Genomic DNA, 20963 nt, shown 5'->3' with positions numbered 1-20963 from the left:
CACATTTCCTAATGAAATCCAACTGGTGGGTGGAGGCTGCTTGTTCGTTTCCCGGCTGCCCAGACCTAAAATAATCACACAGAAACTGTATTAATTAAAATACTGCTTAGTCAATCACTTAAGCTTATTTCTTAGCTCTTATATCTTAAATTAACCCATTTCCTTTATTTTACATTTTACTGCAAGGCTCATGGTTTATTGGTAAGGTTCCCGGGCATCTGTCTCCTTCAGTGGCTACATGGAGTCTCCCTGACTCTGCCTTCTTTCCTCCTCTACCTGCTTAGAATCCCTGCCTTACTCCATCCTGCCCTGCTGTAGGCCAAAGCAGCTTTATTCATTAACCAATAAAAGCAACACATATTCAGAAGGACTTCCCACATCACCCACTAGTTTGTGCTACTAGATTCTGGCTTGTGCTTCCTCGTCTCAAGGCTTAGTGCAGTTGCTGTCATATCTTTGAACACGCTTCACTCTTCCCTACCATAAAGAGGTATTAACTCCCCACCCCCTTTCTCTGCGGAATCACCATGGCGGCTGGGACCCTGTACACATATCCTGAAAACTGGAGAGCCTTCAAGGCCCTCATTGCTGCTCAGTACAGTGGGGCTCAGGTCCGCGTGCTCTCCGCACCACCCCACTTCCACTTTGGCCAAACCAACCGCACCCCTGAATTTCTCAGAAAGTTTCCTGCTGGCAAGGTTCCAGCATTTGAGGGTGATGATGGATTCTGCGTGTTTGAGAGCAATGCCATCGCCTATTATGTAAGCAACGAGGACCTGCGGGGAAGTACTCCAGAGGCAGCAGCTCAGGTGGTGCAGTGGGTGAGCTTTGCTGACAGTGATATCGTCCCTCCAGCCAGCACCTGGGTGTTCCCCACCTTGGGCATCATGCACCATAACAAACAGGCCACCGAAAATGCAAAAGAAGAGGTGAGGCGAATCCTGGGGCTGCTGGACACTCATTTGAAGACAAGGACTTTCTTGGTGGGTGAGCGAGTGACTCTGGCTGATATCACAGTTGTCTGTACCCTTCTGTGGCTCTACAAGCAGGTCTTAGAGCCTTCTTTTCGCCAGGCCTTCCCCAATACCAACCGATGGTTCCTCACCTGCATTAACCAGCCCCAGTTCAGGGCAGTCTTGGGGGAGGTGAAGCTGTGTGAAAAGATGGCCCAGTTTGATGCCAAGAAGTTTGCAGAGAGCAAGCCTAAAAAAGATACTCCAAGGAAAGAAAAGGGTTCACGAGAAGAGAAACAGAAGCCCCAGGCTGAACGGAAAGAGGAGAAAAAGGCAGCTGCCCCAGCTCCTGAGGAGATGGATGAGTGTGAGCAGGCACTGGCTGCTGAGCCTAAGGCCAAGGACCCCTTTGCTCACTTGCCCAAGAGTACCTTTGTGTTGGATGAGTTTAAGCGGAAGTACTCCAACGAGGACACCCTCTCCGTGGCGCTGCCATATTTTTGGGAGCACTTTGATAAGGACGGCTGGTCCCTGTGGTATGCTGAATATCGCTTCCCTGAGTAGCTCACTCAGACCTTTATGAGTTACAACCTCATCACTGGCATGTTCCAGCGATTGGACAAACTGAGGAAGAATGCCTTCGCTAGTGTCATCCTCTTTGGAACCAACAACAGCAGCTCCATTTCTGGCGTTTGGGTCTTCAGAGGCCAAGAGCTTGCCTTTCCGCTAAGTCCAGATTGGCAGGTGGACTACGAGTCATATACATGGCGGAAACTGGATCCTGGTAGCGAGGAGACCCAGACCCTGGTTCGAGAGTACTTTTCCTGGGAGGGGGCCTTCCAGCATGTGGGCAAAGCCGTCAATCAAGGCAAGATCTTCAAGTGAACATGTCTTGCCGTCGCCTAGCTGCCTGCACCTACCCTTCAGGGGAGATGGGGGTCATTAAAGGAAACTGAACATTAAAAAAAAAAAAAAGAGGTATTAACTCTCTTTATCTGTATGGACTCAGAGGTACTGTCAATCACACACACACACACACACACACACACACACACACACAAGAGTCTTTTCTCTGGAAATTTGGGGGAATTCGGGCTAGGGGTGGAGAATTTCACGTGAGTTGGAGGGGTGCTCTCATTACCGGAATCTGGAAGAGGGGCAGAGAGCAATTTGAAGAACCCAAGATGTGAAGGGCAGAGAGAAAAGGTTTCAAGTTCAGAATGAAATTAACTAAGTTTTTTCCTTTTGCAACTCATAGAAGAAAGAAAATGAACCAAATTGCACTCTAATTCGTGAACCCATCCTAATGTAATAAGAAAGCCATGTAAATGGAACATAAATTAATGAAGAAAATTAGAGCTAAATAATATCACTAAAGAACTTAAATTCACAATCTTTCCAAGAGCAGAATGGTGATGTTAAAGACAGAGGGAACTGGGAATGTAGCTCAATGGTACAGAATCCACCTCATGTATTAATTATTCTTTTCATTATTGTGATTAAATACTTGATAAGCATATTTAGACCCTAATTTGAGGAAACATAGTCTATCATGGTGTAGAAGGCATGGCAGTGAGCCACTCCACGGTGGCAAGAGCTTGGAGTAGCTACTTATTCAGACACCCGTGAATCAGAAAGTAGAGAATTGACAAAAACAAGGCCTGGCTCTACCCCCTCAAGTCCCACCACTCAGCATCCCACTTCCTCCAGCTAGAATCTGCCTCTTAATGTGCGTCCTCCCAAAACAACATGGTCAGCTGAAGAACAAGTGCTCAAATACATGAATCTGTGGGGGACGTATTTAACTAAAATCATAACATCTCCCATTTATAAGGTTATTGTGGAATAATGGTCTTGTATCCTTGTCACCTGTATTAGTTTAATAAAATGCTAATTGGTCAGTAGCCAGGTAGGAAGTATCAGTGGGGAAACCAGAATAGGAGAATTCTGGGAAGAGGAAAGGCTCAGTCTGCAGTTGTCACCCAGACCAAAAGGAGGCAAGATGAGAATGTCTCACTGATAAAAGGTACCAAACCACATGGATAACACAGACAAGAATTATGGGTTAATGTAAGATATGAGTTAATTTTAAAAAGCCTGAGCTAATAAGCCAACAGATTTATAATTAATGTAAGCCTCTGTGTATTTCTTTGGGACTGTATGGCTGCAGGACCAGATGGGACAGAAACCTCTGTCAATAAGTTCAGTTCCTGAAATTGGAAGCAAACTGAACACACACCCCCAAACCAAAAAATATCAGAAAACAACTGATATTCTCCATGACCTGGATTAATACAGAGAAGTTTTTTAAGTGTCTCGTCTGTTTATTAAGAAACAAGAAATAAATTTTCTGAATTCCTTTATAAAGACATTTTTTTAAAAAAAAATGGTTAAATAGGTATTTGAGATCAAGTGATCACTAAGAACAGCTTAAATTCAAGGAGAGAGAACTTTCACTTGCCCCTTGGTGACTGAGAACTTATTTTAAAGCCACCTTACCCTCCAGCCTACAGATGTCCAATTCTGTCCAGCTACCTGTACCTAATCTACCCTGATATAGTAAAAGCATATGAGAAATATGTGAAAAGAGCACATACCAGGAAAATATATACCTCCTAACAGGAGGTGGGGATTCAGCCAAATTTTGGATCTGGTATCACTAATTAACTAAGTCCTAAGACGTCTCTGTGGTGCTTTGGTACAATCACAGGTTCATATACCACCATTTCTCCTAAGTCTATATCCAGCCCGTCTTCACTCAAGGAGAGAAGAGAGTCCTTTTCCAAAGGCCATATGGAGGCATTTTCAATTCTATCTCCTCCTTTCTCTACTGATTGAACTTCACCAATAACAAGAGGCAACCCAAACACACCATTCGATTCCCTCGGCCACATAAAATAGCAGCAATAAATTTAGTTAACCTATAATACTCAGAATTATATTATTTCCTCTGATTATTGTCTCTAGATTATTTTTCTTGGACATTGTCTAACTCTACAGCTCAAAATGAATTGGCACTAGGTATATAGCCCAGGTTGGCCTCACGCTTGTGGCAACCTTCCTGTCTCTGTCTCCTATGTGCTGGCATTAAAAACGGGAGCCAGGGAGGTCCTTGAACTCCCCACAGGGCAGGGAACCCAGACTGCTCTTCGGGCTGATGAGGGAGGGGGAGTTGGTTGGGGGAGGGAAATGGGAGGCGGTGGCAGAGAGGAGACAGAAATCTTTAATAAATAAATAATAAAATAAATAAATAAAATAAAAACAGGAGCCATCGTGTCTAGGTTCATTTTGCTGCTGCAATCAAATGCCAAAGATGTGGTTATTGATAATGAATATAAATGTATCCCTTTAAGCTCTAGAGGCTGGAAGGTCCAAGACTAAGACCCAGAAGGTCTCCCAGCCAGAGAAGATCCATTCTATCTGCCTCCAAGATGACGCCTGTTGCTGTATTCCTGGAAGAGGATGCATGTTATGACTTCACCTGGTATTGCAGGAGGAACAACAAGAGGACTGACTTGTGTGTGAAATCTCTTTCATAAAAGAATTTCTAAAACTGTGACCTCATCACCTCTCAGAGGCCGGACCTCATAATATCATTGCATTGATACAATATAATTGCATTGTATCATTGCATTGATACAATGATAACCAAGGCAGTGCTTATCAATCAAGTCAGAGGGAGCAGAAAAGAAACAAAGAAGGAGACACAAAGGGATTGGGAACACTGAAGAGAAAAGACTATCTGTAAACATAGGTAAGTCCTGTGAAGATGGGCTAAGCAGTCGCTTGGAAATGGCTCCTGAGGGATGATCTAAAAGTTCTTTAATAAGAATTATGGGCTATGAGAAAAGAGCTGGGGGGAATTCATACTCAAGACAGATGAATAGCAAGGCCGGAGGTGGAAAACATCTTTAATAGCCAGTCCTAATGGCGTAGTCAACAGAGGACAAGGAAGCGATGCCAGACTCAAGAAGTGGGTAGAGGAAAGAAGGATAAAAAGTTTATGGGGAGCGTCGTATTAGGGAAGATTTGTTATTTTCGTTAATTAGATGACTTGAGCATCTAGTCTGGGCCAAACTCCACTTTAGATACCAAGATTCACAAAACAACATCTTATTCTTTAAGACATCATCACTCCAAAGGAGGCATAGCACAGAAATCAAAACCCAAAGGAGCCTTGATTAGAAATAACTTCCATCCACAGTCTACAGAGACAGTAGCTCTCATTGCCATCACTAGAGGAGAAGGGCTCTGGGCTGGGAGCCCAGGAAACCAACACACAGGAGGTTATTTATGGAGGCAGCTGTCCATATGTGCACACAGGGGACCTAAAGGAAGAACAGGATTTGCCTCAGCGGGCTCCCTTCCTGATAGGATCCGCCATTCCCATTACATCTCTTCTCTTAATGACTCTTCAGATTTGACCAGCATCTATCAAATGCATTCATGTGTGTTATCTGGATGTTTGCTATCTCTCTCTTTTCTCTACAATAAATCTAGGGGGGACCACTAACCTTGGTATACAGAACATGTCTTTGAGAAATATGTGGTTTACCCGGGAGGAGAGACATTTTCCTGATGTGAGCTGCTTGTTTCTTGCAATGATCAGCCCTGTAGGTTTGATTGGAATGAGAAATACCTAGGATAAAGTACACCTCTGGGTGAGTCTTTGAGGGTGTTTGTGGAGAGGATTAGATTATGAGGGCTCTGATCTAATGAATGAATTAATTCATTGGTTGTTATATTGATAATACAATGGCATTATTGGGAGGTGGTGCCCCTTAGAAAATGATGCTTACTTGGAGTGAGTAGGTCATTTGGAGTATTCCTTGGGACTATATCCTTCTTGTGTTTACCTTTTCGGTCACTGTGATATGTGATGCTTTGTTCTGTCCCCCTTCCCTGCCATGAAGGGAATCAAACCATCTGAAATGGTGAGCCAATATACACTCTTCCTCCTTTATGGTGTTTTTTCCTGAGTGTTTAGTTACAGGAACACAAAAGTTACTGATACACTTGGGAGAGGTCTGCTGCTTCCTAGGTCATGGAGTCAAATCCCTATGTGGCAATGTGTCAAGGACCAGCTTGGCAACGTTCATACATTCCAGGGTAGGAGCATGAAGATTAGAATTATTAAGCAAAGGGAATAGAGATATGAGAGAAATAAGAGACAGAACCAGAACAGGGCTGGGAGGGGCATTCAGTGAATACTGAATCCATGTTTATTTTCCACATGTTTATATACTTCACTCCAAAAGGGGAGAGGGCAGCAACAGATTTCATTAACAATAACAAGTCTATAAGGAATAGACTTGAATTCTCCAATTTTTGGTCCAGGTAGAGTGGATCCACCTCTATAGCCAAAGTATTAATTAACCACACCCTAGGTCAGGATCTCTTGTTTGTAGCCACATCTGTTGTCAACAACTTTGAAAGAGCAAAAAATAAGCTCAAACCCTCTGACCTCCAGTCAAGGTGGAACAGGCTCTCATGAGCCCTCACAGCAATCAATACCGGCTCCCACCAGAGAGTAGTAAACCAGCATCAAGGAGCAGGCCATTGGGGAGTCAAAGGCAGGCTCAGGATGAGGACATCCTCCTCAGACGGTTGAGATGATGTAGTATACAGAGGTTCTAAGACTACATGCATATGTAGATATTTCAAAGTATTAAAGGAAGCCTCTCCATATCCTACTTTGCAATCTGCCTTTTAGAGAAATAAATATTAATTGATGTCATAACTTGAAATAGCTAGAAAATACACAGCTATAACAAATAAACAGCTATGACAAAAAATATGGTGGAACTAGGGATGTTGTTAAGTGAAGTGCTTGCTAGCATGCATGAAGCCCTAGGTGTGATTCCTATCATATTACACCAGCTGTAATGGAAGACACTTGCAATTCCCATATTCAGGAGGCAGAGGCAAATGGATCAAAAGTTCAAGGTTATCCTCAGCTACTTAGTGAATTCAACATCAGCTCAGGCTGCATGAGATGCTGTGACAGTCTGAATGTCATTAGTCCCCAAAATCTCATAGGAAGTGGCACTATTAGGAGATGTGGCCTTGTTGGAGCAGGTGTGGTCTTGTTGGACGAAGTATATCACTGTAGAGGTGGGTCTGAAGTCTCATATATGCTCAAAATACCACCCAATATCTCCATTCACTTCTAGTTGTCTGCAAGATGTAAGAAACTCAGTTACTTCTCCAGTATCATGTCTGCCTGCATTCTCCCATGTCTTACCATGATGATAATGGGCTAAGTCTCTGAAAATGTAAGCCACCACAATTAAATGTGTTTCCTTTATAAGAGTTGCTGCAGTCATAGTGTCTCTTTATAGCACTAGAAACCCTAACTACGAGAGCAGTTGGTAGCAGGGATTGGTGTGTTGTTGTGATAGGCCTGACCATGCTTTTGTTTGAAGGAATATGGACCTTGGACTAGATTAGACCTTATGGATTAGAAAAGTGTTGAATGTTTTAAGTGCTACTTAATGGGCCATATTAGTAGAAGCATGAAAGATAGCTGTGCCAGGTGGGATTTGAACTGTGGGTGCCTGGATTGAGAGGTTTCAGAAGAAAGAATGTTAGCATGTGGCCTAGAGAATGGCCTTGTGATATTTTAATGAATAATGTGGCTGCTTATTGTCCTTGTCCAAAAGCTTTTCTGAGACTAACGTGAAGAGTTTTGCATTAATTCCTTTGGCAGAGGAAATCTCAAAACAGCCCAGTATAGACGCCATCATGTGATTATCAGTGTTAACTCTAATGAAGATTTATAACGAAAAGAAGCAAGCTGAGCAAGGAAATATATTTGAGGAGAAAAGGAACGCCAGGAGGTGGAATGATGGTTAACCCTGTCTTCAAGAAAATTAACAGATTAAGAAATGGAATAAAGGGAATGATGACCTCAGGAAAAGATTACACCCAGGAAAATTTCCAATTTATAAAAAGGAATTAAAGAAAACTTAGAGAAGGGTGTGGTGGTGTACTCCTTTAATCCCAGCACTGGGAAGGCAGAGGTTGGGAGATCTTTCAGTTTGAGGTCAGCCCAATGTACAAAGCAAGTTCCAGAACAGCCGATCTTAAGCAGTGAAGAAAACCATGGAAAGCAAAAAGTTGGTGAATATGTAATTGAACAAGTGGACCATGTTCCAGCCCCAACAAGTAGCAGAACTTGACAGCTTCGGCCACATGCTTCTCCGGCTTTAAAAGTCAAAAATAGAAGAAAGGGATTACTGGATTTGCTTCCTTGGCTAATGAAAGCTGCTGAGGACAGGCATATGTCAAGAGTGTACTTGAATGGAGACTCCAAGATGTTGAAAATGCCAGAGCTATGGAATACCTGCCAAAGAAAGCTGTCTGCAGAAAGGGGAACCAGCCCAAGAGAAAGAAGTGTGTTGCAGTTCATCAAAACTGAATGGAGTTGGAGATCTGAAGATTGCTTTGACATCAGACATGAAAATGCAGAGTCTGGAGTTTGCCCAGCTGGTTTTCAGTCTTGCTTTGCTCCAGTATTTCCTCACTATGCTCCCTTCCCTATGTTTTAGAATGGTAACGTATATCCTGTGCCATTATATGTTAGAGGTATGTTAACTTTTTTATTTTGGTTTTATATGGGATTGCAATTAAGAGATTACATGAGCTTTCCTGAGTTTTTTTGAGCCAGAGCTTTTGTAAAACAAAGGAAACTATCCATTGGGTGAATAAGCAGCCCACAGAATGGGAACAAGTCTGTGTCAACCATCCTTCTGATAGGAGGTCAGTTTCTAGAACATATTCTATATATATATATATATATATATATATATATCCAAGTAAATGTTCTATTTTTTAAAAGGATATAGAATTAAACAGATTTCTCAAAAGAAAAATTACAAATAGCTAGCAAAGACTTAAAAATATGTTCAACACCCTTAGCCATCAAGGAGCTGCAGATGAAAACTGCTTTAGGATTCATTCCGTCTCACCCTGGTCAGAAGATCTGCCATCCCGAAGACAAATAACAACAAAGGCTATTGTGAATGTGGGGGAAAGTAAAACTTGGTGCACCATTGGTAGGCGTGGAAACCACAGCCTGGAGGTTTCTCAACAAACTAGGAATAAAACTACTGTATGTCCCAATGTAAAGTTCACTGGCATATATTTGATGGAGGAAGGTCATTGGTTAATTAAATAAAGAAACTGCTTGCCCTGATAGGCTAAAACATAGGTGGGAGGAGTAAACAGAATAGGATGCTGGGAGGAAGAGGAAGTGAGCTCAGACTCGACAGCTCTTCTCTGGAGCAGAGACGCCAGGCTCCACTCTCCCAGGCAGCTCCGACCCAGGATAGATGTAGGCTAGAATCTTCCCGGTAAGCGCACCTTCGGGTGCTTACACACATTATTAGAAATGGGCTAGTCCAGGTGCGAGAATTAGCCTAGAAGAGGCTAGATAGAAATGGGCCAAGCAGTGCTTAAATGAATACAGTTTGTGTGTTGTTATTTCGGGGCATAAGCTAGCAGGCGGCCTGGGTGCTGGGGATGCAGCCCTGCCGCACTTATTACAACATATATTCAAAGAAATCCATATCCTGTTATAAAGACACTTGCTCACCCATATTCATTGCTACTTTACCCACAGTAGCTAAGAGATGGGAACAGCCTAAATGTTCATCACTGATGAAAGGATAATAAAAATATGATCCATTTACACAATGGAATACTGTTAAAATAAGGAAATTTACAGTTAAGTGGATAAAACTAGAAAAAAAAATATGCTGAGTGAAGTAACCCAGAACAAGAAAAACAAATGCTGGATATTCACTCTTCTTTGTGGGTCCTAACCCTCTTTAGCTTTGTTTAACATGGAGTGTCTGTGAAAGCCAGGGACCTAGAAAGGGGATATAGCTAGGGAGGTTCCCTAATGGGGGTGCGGTGGCTAGCAGAGCACAGACGAAAGGGAAACAGAGAGGGGAACACTGGAGTAGGAAGGCTTAAATGGGGATGGAGGTGAGGGAATTGGGGAGATGAAGCTGTAGGAAGGGGAATTAACTGGAATAAAATGCATATTAAAAGCTCTATGGAAGCCTATCTTATAACACAAAACAGAAAAGAGATAATAAAGGAGTTACCCTACAAAACTAGATAAGACTGCCCTTAGACGCAGAGGGTTGCTAAACAGAATTTCTAGTCCCAGGTGTGAGATACCTGCACAGGAGCTGATCAAGGAGATCTCAGAGACCCCTAAAACAATGCAGGCTCTTGTCAGCCCTCTTGGCTAACTACCAGAACCAGTGGTGAGGCCATATCCTCTTATCTATACTCCGGTTACAAGATATAGAAAAGCAAAGTGGAATTCAGCTGGCATTCCCTCACTGCTGACTAGCTGTCACAGAGCCAGGAGGCGCTAAGCAGGGGGGCGGGGTTGGAGGGTATCAGTGGTCTTACCCAGCTGTGAATGCTATAAACCCGAGAAACCAATCTTCCAGGCAAGCTGTGCCCACTATACAACAGTGGCACAACCGTGGTATGGGATAAACAACTGCCCTCTGATTGGATCCGAGCCCTCACTCTATGGGAGGGAACCCATGCCTGGTATTGTAAGCTTGGTTAACAACCCATGCCTGAGGAGGTCATAAGCCCAAGTGGGGAACTTACTACAATTGTGTGGAACTATCTGGGAAGGATTAGGAGGTGTGACCTTGTGAGAAGAGATGTGTCACTGCGGACTTTGAGATTTTAAGACTCATGCCTTTCCCAGTATAGTCTCTGCCTCCTGGTTACTGATCCAGATGTGAGCTCTCACCTGTTCCTGCCACAGTGCCTTTGCTCTGCCATAATAAACTCTAATCCTCTGAGACCATAAGCCCAATGGAAAGCTTTATTTTATAAGTTGCTTTGGTCATGATCTTTTGACACAGAGATAGGAAACAAATACATGTTGCTTAACTAAATTGATGTAGCATCAAAATGCATGCCAAATATCTACTTTATTGCTGTAGACAAGAACTACTATCAGCATTGATCAGGAAAGGCTCTCAGTGGAGATCCACGGTGGCTCAAGATGCTGAGAATAGGTGACAAGTGAGGGCTCAGTCCTGCACAAGACCTTTACATCACCTCCTCCAAGGCTCGGGGAACCCTGCAGAAGAAGGGGTGGGAAGCGTGTAGAAGATAGAGCAGTAGGCTGTGAAATGCTACAGTCTAGACTAGGTAAGTCGTTTCAGCTATGAACCTATGACTACGGTTACCTGCATGGGGTTGGCACAAAACTGAAACTGTGAACAATCAATCTTAGAAGGCAGGGCTCCTGGGTCCTTCCCCCTACTGCTGAATTATTGGCAAGTGACAGAGTCTGGGAGAAGGAGAATCATTGCTTCCCCTGTGTATCCAGGCTTCAAAGTATAGTTTCCAACCCGCAGTTCCATAGAAGGCTCTAGGTGACTCTGTTCGATCGCAGAACAAAACAAACAGACACGGGCATGAGAAAGAGATCTGTAGGAAAGAGGGGAACTATAGAAGTAATAGAGAAATGGGGTATTTCCCATTATTATACATCACACATATGTGTGAAATTGTCAATGGACCGATTTAATTAATTTTTAAAAATAAGAAAAAAAACAAGATAAAGCAAAAGTATGTGCTAAGCTAATCCCCTGTGGTGAAGCCTTGGTTTCCAGTTTTTCAGTACTGCACACAGTACAGTCACTGGCAAGCGTGAATGTCAGGAACCACCAACATGATGACAAGAATGTCCCAGAATGGCAACTTTGTAACATTCACCCCAAAAGTATAATCACAAGGAAAGTACCCACAGGATCCAAATGTTCTATAACACCCCCGCCAGTCTCCTCAAAGCTGTCCACATCATTAAAAACAAGGAAGTCTGAGAAATCATCACAGGACAGAGGCTACCGGGGAGACGTGGTCACAGATGCAGCGCGATGCCCTTGATTGCACCGGGACAAAGAGTGGATGTTGGGGGGGGCGGGGAGAGTGGTGAGAGTCGCGTGGAGTCTGGATTCTGCCGTTAGTCACTTAGCTATGACAGCTCTTCCATGGCAATGTCATTTGTTAACACAGGGGAAATGGGTGATGATTAGATGAGACACCCCTGGCCATCCTTAAAACCTTGCCGCAAATCTAAGGATACCACAAATTCAACGTTTATTTAAATATTCTTTTTACACTTACTTGAGTGTGGGTGGGCGGGTGCATGACACAGTGCGCATGTGGAGGTCAGAGGACCTTTGGAGGGTCAGTTTTCTCCCTTCATCCTACGGGTCCCAGGAAAGGAACTCTGGTTGTAGGTTTGATTGGAGGTACCTATGCCCAATAAACCATCTTGCTGGCTTTCAACATTTATTTTTAAAGACCAAAAGTTTTCTTTTTTTTTTTTTTTTTTTTGCTTGTTTCCTTTGGATTATAAAATGTAGGGAGTTCTGACAAATTTTCAGGTTTTCCATACATTTTGTGCAATTACCATTGTGGAGAATGTAATTTAATGTATCATTTTGGGCGACTTTTTAAAAGTAAAGACCTTACTTCAGCTGCTTGGCAGCTTTAAGTCAAAAGTCTTTTGGGAGAATTACAAAATAATAAACTCTCCAGTTAACGCCTGGCATAACTCAGGGAGGATGCTGGTGAGATACTGTCCAAGGCAGGTTGGGTCTCAAGGATTAGGAAGTGGGGGTGGGGGACCTCCCAGGGAAATAAGGGCAGAAAGACAGAGGAAGCCATTTTTATATAGTCATTTTTCTGATTGCAAGTCAGCTTCCTGCACTTTTCCCCAGCAGCACTGCCTTTAGAGTGAATCACTGGTGATCAAAGGCAGACCAAAATAACGCATTGTTCCCCTCGAGTCGAGAAGGCAAAGTCCTACCATTCCAGCGGGTATTCTTGGGGGAGAAAAGAAAGAAGGGCAAGACAGACACCACATGGCCAAGGTTTCCTCAAAGCGAGGCCTGTAATTTTGCTCTTTTGAAAAGTCCTTTTGAGAACACTTGCCTGATGAAATAGGCATAAGCAGTGCTCACGCGCGCATTGTAAAGTCCACCTGCTGTGTTCCTGCAGCTCCGCTATTGCTGGGAGCCAGGAGGGTCTGACCCTGTCTGGCCTCTGCTCTGTACCCTATTGCTGTGCGCCTGGAGGGTCTGACCATGTCTGAACACTGCTCAGTACCCCTATTGCTATGTGCCAGGAGGGTCTAACTGTGTCTGGCCCCTGCTCTTGGCTTTTTTTTTTTTTTTTTTTTTTTTTTGTAGGAAAGGAGACGTGGACATAGGCACCACACATCTGTGTGCCGGCTGCTGCCTCAGACACCTCCAGCTGTGCTCTTAGAAAAAAAAAACCAACAATGCAGAGTAACAGGGTGGACTTCTGAAAAACAACCACTGTCAGGGAATGCCCCTTGCAAAAATGCCTCCACAGCTCCTCCCATGGAAGGAAGGCTCCTTCTCCACACATTTGATTCTTGGGGGGCCTTGTGATTTATTTGGTCAGCTGAGTGCTGCGGATGGAATACTCTGTCCATTCTTAGCCCAGGCTTGAGAGGCACCTGGCACATTTCCACCCAGCCACCATGATGAGAACACACACAGGCTTTCTTGACAAAAGATCAGAGGGGGGGGGGGGACCAGAGAGATGGGCCGCTGCGGTGGAAGCTCAGATGTGTGAAGAGCCCGGGCAAGACCAAGACCCCAATCAGCCCTCCACTGGCCATGGACACACCGGTGAGCCAGCTCCATAAATATTTAATAGTAATCTTAATTGTCAACTTGGGGGAATGAATGCCTAGAAGATGAGATTTCTATCTCTAAAGGTGTCTGTGATATTTTCAGAGATGATTTAGGTCGTGAGGGCTCTAACTCCATGCGTGGTTCAGTCCATTTATCTGATGGCACTTTTGAGAGGTGCTGAGAGGTAGGAGGTAGGCTCTAGTTAGGGGAAGGGGTCTCTAGTGGTGTGTCTTTGGGGCTGTATCTTGTCCTGGGTCATGCATGCTCCTCTTTCTGCCTCCTGGTGGTCATGATGTGAATTTCTCTACTCTGGTATGTCCTTGCCATGATGGACCTATACCTCTTACGATGGTTAATATTGCTTAGAAATAACTAAGACACAACTCCGGGAAGGGCAGCCAGGGTAATTCCCAGAAAGATTACGTAAGAGAGAGAACCCTTCCCCACTGGGGGTGGCAATTTCCAGCTGCAGCCCAGACAAAATGTTGTGATTTGCCTGCCTGCCTGCCTGCCTGCCTGTCTTCGCCAGCAGTATGCAACCGCATCTACTCCATGCCTGTCTCTGCTGCTATATCTACTGATGTCTGAACCCAGCTATTGAAGATCAGCGGCTATCCAAGAACCCTCCAAGCCTTCAACATCAGATTGGGGTTGCCAAGGCCTCTAGCCTCAGACTAGGTGATACTGGGTTCACAGCCTCTCAGGTATCACACAACCATTGTTGGCCCACCCACCCCATAGCCCATGAAAGCCAATCTAACAAGTTCCCTTTGTAATATAGTTTTATTCTTTCAACCCTGTTCTTCCAAAGAAGGCTGACTAATGAGCCTCTGAAATGAAATAAATCGTTCTTCCTTTAAATTCATGTCACCTTGATCGTGATGCAAAGGGAACTACACGCACTCGGGCTTGCCCAGAATGACGAAGTAATGAATACATACCATTTTTTACTTCACAGGCTGTTGAATTTAATATTACACTAATGTACTAAGAAGTTAGTTAGGTTTCTAGGACCAGGGATTATCCCCCTGCTACTGAGTGGGCATTAGGTCTGCTCAGACAGTTGCTGGGTCTTCGTCACATCTTGGCATGCTGGTCCTTTGCAGCAGTTCCTAGGTGTCACTGTCAATTAGTTTACTGCCCTTGACAGCCTGTGTAGTATTGTCTGATACCGTGGAAATTTGACCGCAAGAAGGCGGCTTTTAGGTCGGTTCCAGTTCAAATTATCTGAGTCTTGTGTCTGAAGTATGTGACTTCTTCAGCAAGAGGAGGTTACATTCAACCTCTGAGAGGCAACCAAGGGAAATAGCAAAAGTCTACACTGCTTTGAGAGTCACTTGGACTACAGTGGCATAACATTTGACGGAGGTTTCTTGTGCCTGGTCCCAGAGTTTTCTGTTAGTCTCTGGTTCTTGTGGGGAGCACTATCGGCCCAAGTAGCATAACTTCCTTTAAGTTATATATGTATGTGTGTATATATATATGTTTGTATGCATATACTTATATGCATTGTGTATAATTTTAGTTAAATATAAAATAATAAGATTCCTTGAGGCTTTATCAAACAGTTTTGTTCCTTCTCCTTCCATCTCCTTCTGTATTAACCTCTCTCCCTTCTGCCATAGCTAGAGGCCTCTCCTCAGCTTTCCACTTGAGGATTCATAGCTGTATCCTGCTAACCCCCTGCCCTCTGCTTACCCCCTTCACACCGGGCAGAGATGGCTCACCATCAAAGAGAGATCCTGGGCGGTGGGTCTAGAACTGAGCTTATGAGTTTGTAGATGGCATTGGAACGAAGGAGAAGCAATTTGCTGAAAATGCTCATGAGTCCTGATTGGATCTTTTTAAGTCACATGACAAGTAAAAAGCCAGTTCTGAGGCCAGGGCAATGCATTAATCCGTACTGTAGGTTAAGCTTCCTACTCACCCCTGAAGAGGGTTGGGAAATAGTGACTTGTGTGACGTGTGCGGGATGTCGTAGTAAGAAGCCTCCATTGTCGCCCCCTCATCTTCTGTAACCAAGCTCATCTTGACCCTACAGGTCACAGGCAATGAAGTGGGGGGGGGGGGCTTCTCTGCCTGACTTAAGCGGCAGTTAGCATAACCCCCTTCTATCCTTTATTCCAGACACAAGAAGTTAATTGGGGTTCTATGGAAGTGGGAAGCAGAAACGGCTTCTGGAGGTTGAGCACCCCAACTCCAAAAGTAAGATGTTTGAAATGCTCCAAAATCTAAAGCTTTTTCTTAGGGTTTGTTCATTGTGCAAAACAAGGGTTTCATTCTGACATCACCCACAGCCTGAACTTCGGTCGTACCTACTCCTTCCCCACGGTGCTCTCAACTGCTGTCTCTGACCACAGCATCTCCAGGAGGCACCCCCACTCCTGACGAAAGTAGTGACTATGCTATCAAACGTCTAAGAGACAGGGCTTGTTTGGCCATGGCTCTGGACAGAAGGATTGGAGCAGCAGAAGCCACTTTCCTTACATCAAGGTCACAAGGGTTTGTGCAGCTGCTGCCTGCTCCCCTAGTCATCACTCTCCCCGAGGAATCTTTTCCACAGCCATGGTAACTTGAAAGCAGGATTTTGTGCAGGTATCAACGATGAAAGATCAAAAGTATCTGGACGACCAGTCCCCCTCCACTTAGTTTATGTGTGTTCCAGGCAGCACAGAAATGTAGTCAGACAATGTGTTTGCTCACCAGAACTAGCAAAAAATTCCTTAAAATATTAAATTTAGAGATTTCTGAGTTAATAGGAGACAATTTCCACTAAATACATTGTCTTCATTGTGTTTATGTGTCACTTCTGATATGAACAGACATAGGAAAACTCTTTTCAATAGTTTGTTTTTATTCTATGTGTATGAATACTTTGCATATATATGTGTGTGTATATATATGTATATATATAAAATGTGTGTGCAGTGCCCAAGGAGGCCAGCAGGGGCCCTAAGACTAGAATTTCAGACATTTGTGCACCGTCATATCACAGCTGGGAACAAAACAGGGATTCTCTACAAGAGCATGAAGTGTTCTTAACCAATGAACCATCTCTCCAGCTTCATAAATGGTATAGATAAAATATGCTTTCACTACACTTGAAGAGGTAAAAACACGAAGTTAATATTTAAAATCATATATTTTTAAAAAATAAAATTATCTCTGGTACCTCCCATCCAACCAGAATTTCTAATAGTTAAAATTTCCTCCCAACATTCAACACCACAGAAAGAAATACACATTTTAAGGACTAGAGATAAGGAGATGGGGAAAAGGCATAAGACCTGAGAAACTGATGAGCAGGCACACTGAAATACGAGTGAGCTCGTTGGTGAGAGATACATTTATAAAGCATTATGAATCAGATCAGGAGCGTACACAGCGACCATTGACCAGGGTTCCTAGGATCAGATTGGTAGGATACACAACAACCATTGACCAGGACCCCTAGGATCAGACCAGGAGAATACACAACAACCAGGGCTCCTAGGAGGGCTTCAAGGGAAGGTTCCATTCTGGCCTTAATCTCTGGTTTGCATAAAACCATTTGCTGTGTTTTCCTCACCTTAATTCTGTGTGTGGACATCTGTGTCCACCTTTCCTACCCTTATAAAGCAGGTATCGGGGGAAAGCATGGTAAGAATATATGTTATTGAAGTAGAGCCTGACTTAATGACCTCATTTCAAATTAACTCTTCAAAGACCCTATCTCTAAATTCAGTCACAGTCTAAGATACCAGACTACAGAATTTAACATATAAATTTTAGGAGAATCCACTAACCCCATATCTTAAGAAAAACAAAACATTTATAAGGATATGTTATAGCCTCATACAACAATCTATAATCCTTGACATCTTTAACACTCTCAAACATTGAGGGTATTTGTTCAGACTGAAGTAAGAACCCAATTGAGGCTAAGAATCTGCCTCAGTTGGTAAAGTGTTTATCTGACATGCGTGAGACCCTAAGTTTGATTACAGCACCATATAAAATGGCTGTGGTGATGTACATCTGTAATTCCAGGACTTGGTATGTAGAGGCAAAAAGACCAGAAATTCAAGGTTCTCTTTGGCTACTTTGGAGTTTGAGATCAGACTTGGCTAGCAGCCCTGCCTCAAACATCAATGAAACAACCAAATCTTCATAACAGCAATTCTATGTTCACAGTCATATACTTTGGGAGCAAGAAATTGGGTTACCAGGTGACTCACTCGTTACCAGAAATATAATTGGTCCACGCTTATCTCCCATTATCTAAGATTTAATCAATGAATGGTTCTGTTTGTTATATATAATCTGTAGGTCTCTATATACAGCAGCTCTCCCAAAGATTCCCAGGCTGCTGCTGTGGGAAAAGCAATGGCTGCTTCACAGAGCAAGAACCTTTATCTGCAGTTGGTCCAGCCACAGCTGGTCCAGCTCATCATCTCCCCAGGAAATGTATTTCCACAGGATCTCATCTTAAATCATCACCTCCACAGCTACAAACTGATCACCATGGTCCCTTATCTGCCCCTCAAATGACCTTTCAGCATTCTCTTCCAGGGACCTTTAAGATGGCATCTCAGCCAACAGAGGTCATCATGGTCATGTGCCTCTTTTGAACAAGTTTCAAGGAATTGCAAAGCTTTTGGTTCCAATCCAGTCAGGAAGGAAGTCTAGCCCTCAGCCCAGCATTCCCTTTTCCCCGTGGATGGTTGTGGGCAAAGAGAAGGAAATACACCCTCTGCAGTAACCTCAACCCAAGCACCTTGGCTTTAGGGGTCTTCATTTCATTAATACGTATTCACCCTCGCTGCGCCTTGTCAAGTCCTTTCCCTGGAAATACAATTGGCTTAGTCTCCAGTTGCTCTTGATGATATCCTACATTTCACACAGAGAGAATATGAAAGGAAAGCAGCACTCACTGTCTAGGGATCGGATCTGAAGGCAGATGCCTCACTGCTGCCCATCACTTAATCTGGTGGAGATCATGGTACGAGGTGAAAAGGTTTTTGTCTCAGCTGTGTCTCAGGCTCCCAAACTCCTTCCTTCACTGAGCAGCGAGTCCTCTATCCTCTTAGCTCTGAAGGGAAGCCAGGTCTGCAGACCAGAAAAGAAGGAGAGGCAGAGGTTGCAGGGAGGAGTTGGGAGGGCAGGGACAACCATTTCCCAGCACCAGAGAGGTTCCAATGGGTGGCAAATGTTTTGAATATGTCTTCTCACTTAATTTGCCCCCATAATCTTCATAATAAGAGGTATTTTTCATATCTAAAGTTTAATGAGGTTAAAGCCCTTGGAAACATCTCATGTGTTCATGTGATGAAAGCTAAATTTAATCTAACACTAATTGGAAGAAAATGGAGGTGCAGGGAAACTCATGTTTTTTACATACCTTTTGATTTCAAGCCTTTCTGTTTTTACTGTTTAATGTGGATATTCTTTTTTTAAGAATGTTTTTAAAAGCCTTTTCTGGCAGAACTTTCAGTTAGTGTATTCCAACATCTGGAATTCCCACAGGAGACTGCATCACCAACATTAGTGTTGGGCTGGGAGGTGACTCAGGAGTAAAGCACCTACCCACCTGAGCCGGAGTGAGTGGATGTCTACAGTGAAACAGTAATTTTCAGACAGGACAGCACAATTGCACACACAGACTCACAGTCAGAATGAAACCATGCACAAGACTTTCACAAGATCAACCCAGCCAAAATAATGGCATGGATGGGGAAGAGCTCATGTTTTGCCCATATCCAAGGAGCTACTGGCAATTTCTGGATGCTGGGAGATGGAGAGCCAGTTTTCTTCATGGCCCTGAGAGGCTACCCATGATCCAATAGATGGTCTACACCCAAGCTACAGTCAGAACCAAGTGGATTCAGTGGGAAGGAGGGAGGAAGGGAGGGAGGGAGGGAAGGAAGGAAGAAGGGAAGCAAAAGGAAGGGGGAAGGGAGGATGGAAGGAAGGGAGGGAGGGAGGGANGGAGGGAGGGAGGGGGGGAGTAAGGGAAGCAGGGAGGGAGGGAAGAAGGGAGAGAAGGAAGAAGGAAGCAAGCTAGCAAACAAGGTTATGAAGTTGGGAGGGACGTGTGCTGGAGGAGATAAGGGAAGATTTGGAAATGAAGGAATGAAAAATGAATTTGATGAAAATACATTTTATGCATGTATGAATATTAAATAAAGTATTTTTATAATAGCAGCAGGGCCAGTGAAAGATGAGCTTCTGTGGCTTTCCACAGCATGATGGGTAAAATATATGACTCGGTTAACCTGAGCATCATGACTAACAGCCCCAGGTGTTCACAGTCAGCAGTGTGGCAGAAGTTGTAGAGACTCCGCCAAGGGACAGAGAGATTGCTAGCACTTCACCTGGGCACCATCAAGGCCAAGAGAAACAAGAGAACGGGAGGAAAATGGCATATCTACCGTCCCCAACCACAAGGAAACTTAAGCAAAAATCAAGTAAGACTGACGACCGCAATAACAGCAACAAAATCCTTTTCTTTTGGGTATCAGTGGTACATCCAGGTCTCCATGTGAGGACTCACTTTTCCCTCAGAGCAAGAACCAGGAGTAAAATTTCCAAATACTGTTTTAGTTTTTTCCTCTACTAACAGAAATGGACACAACTCTAAGTTCAAGAACAATGAGTAGAAATGATAAGATAAACAGCAAGTTCGTGTTGACCAACTTCATGTTAGCATGGTCCATGATGACTTGGAAGACAGATGCAAAGAAAAGTGACAATCCCATCCCCATTCATCCCTGCAAGAAAATGTGCAGCTGAACCAGCCGAGGATTGTTAGCCGTGATGCAGGGTATCTGAAAGGGTCTCTAAAGAAGAGAGGTATCCGGTGCTTTAAAGGCTACAGGTCAACCCACGAAGAACTCTCCAAAATCTCTCTCAGGACTCCAGGCTGTTTAAAACTAATAAAACTTACAATTTAAAAAGTAGCTCTTGGACTCGGGAGTTGGCTTAGTAGGTAAAGAGCCTGCTGCACAAGTTTGAGAACCTGAGTTTGATCCCCAGAATCTACTTTATACTCAGTGTGGCTGCCTGCCCCTCTGACCATCTCTGGCAAGGATGGGGTACAGATACAGGAGAACCCCTAAATCTCACTGACCAGCTAACCTTTAGAATCTGATGAGTTCCAAGTTCAGTGAGAGACCCTGTCTCAAAAATAAGGCGGAGAGGGATGATGGTTGACACATGAAATTGTCCTCTGGCCTCCACATGCACACATGCGCACACACATGTGAACTCACAAAACATATGTGCGCAAATGCAGAAACATGCCCAACATGCA

The 20963-nt window shown here is 43.8% G+C and overlaps 1 protein-coding gene and 1 pseudogene across 4 annotated transcripts in view; one reads left to right on the top strand and one right to left on the bottom strand.

Moving 5' to 3' along the window:
* Cpne4 (copine 4) overlaps positions 1-20963 on the bottom strand; it is a 597421-nt gene that overhangs the window by 464835 nt on the left and 111623 nt on the right. For 2 of the 4 annotated variants that reach the window (XM_050139472.1, XM_050139476.1), the window contains exon 2: positions 18586-18760. The exons of the other annotated variants lie outside the window; for them this stretch is intronic. The gene's annotated coding sequence lies outside the window, so the exon portion shown is untranslated. The remainder of the gene's footprint in view (positions 1-18585; positions 18761-20963) is intronic. 4 annotated transcript variants of the gene reach the window in all.
* LOC126499929 (elongation factor 1-gamma-like) lies at positions 504-1917 on the top strand (annotated as a pseudogene).

This window comes from Alexandromys fortis, unplaced genomic scaffold (genome assembly GCF_014885135.2).
Source record: "Alexandromys fortis isolate MF-2015 unplaced genomic scaffold, M_Fortis_MF-2015_v1.1 scaffold_36, whole genome shotgun sequence".
NCBI lineage: Eukaryota > Metazoa > Chordata > Mammalia > Rodentia > Cricetidae > Alexandromys > Alexandromys fortis.
The sequence above is the reverse complement of the archived record's forward strand: the minus strand, read 5'-3'. Positions and strand labels throughout refer to the sequence as shown.